Here is a 1060-nt window from a genome sequence, read left to right on the forward strand (position 1 = left end):
AGTTTTCTGACCTTTTTATGAGACATATAATTTTTTAAACAATTACGTTTCTTAAATTCCATTAAATATTACCTAATTTCAATTGAAATGTGGCTGAAAAGTAAAAAATTTAAAACTACCTAGGAGAACGGACTAAAAAATTAACAAAAACTTTTTAAAAACTAAACAATGGAGCTAGTAAGCATCACTTAGGTAAAGATAGTTGTAAACGATTCGAAATTGTTTAAACAATTAGGGTATCTAAACAGAATTATCATAATTTCACTTTAATGGAAAAGTCGACAAAAATGAAACAATTAAAAAAAAACATTAAAAAAAAGCATCACTGTAGGAGAAGGTAGTTGTAAGCTACTGTCTCGCATTAAATTAGGATTAGTTAGTTTTAAATAGTAATTAATTGTTTAAGCAATTTGTATTGATAAATTGCTTTAATTATTACCTCCTCTAAGTAAAAAGTGTACAATCTGTCGAAAGTTTAACAAAAAACTGTAACAAGCTAGGCACATTTAAAGAGAATATTGTTTAAAATAATAATGAATTGTTAAATTTAACAAAAAAACCACAACTTTCTAGCATTATTTTAAGAGAATATTGTTATAAATGGTAATAATTTATTTTAAGCAATTACATTGTGAAGTTTAATTAATTAATACAAATAAAGATAACTCAAGAATGTTCGAGAAGTAAGCAATGAAATAATAAAATGATTGAACCTTTGATTTTTTAAGAATAATGGATCCTGAAATTCATCAAAATACATTACGTACAAATAAAACGTAACGATTTCAAGCAATCTGATATTAACACTAAACCTTTTTTGATTAAAAAAAAATTAAAATAATATAATTTGCATAAGTATATCATTCATTACAAAAAGGTCGTGGAAGTAACCGACTTATACAAATTTCCTTAAATTACCATAAATTACCAATGTCGTGGAACTACCAACGGGATATATTTTATATTATATTTAATTAAATAATCATTGCACTCGAATAATGGATGCATATAAATAATTCCAACTAGAAATAGAATATTTGTTTTCATTATATACATTATA

The sequence above is a fragment of the Belonocnema kinseyi genome, chromosome 5, assembly GCF_010883055.1.
Source record: "Belonocnema kinseyi isolate 2016_QV_RU_SX_M_011 chromosome 5, B_treatae_v1, whole genome shotgun sequence".
Taxonomy (NCBI): Eukaryota; Metazoa; Arthropoda; class Insecta; order Hymenoptera; family Cynipidae; genus Belonocnema; species Belonocnema kinseyi.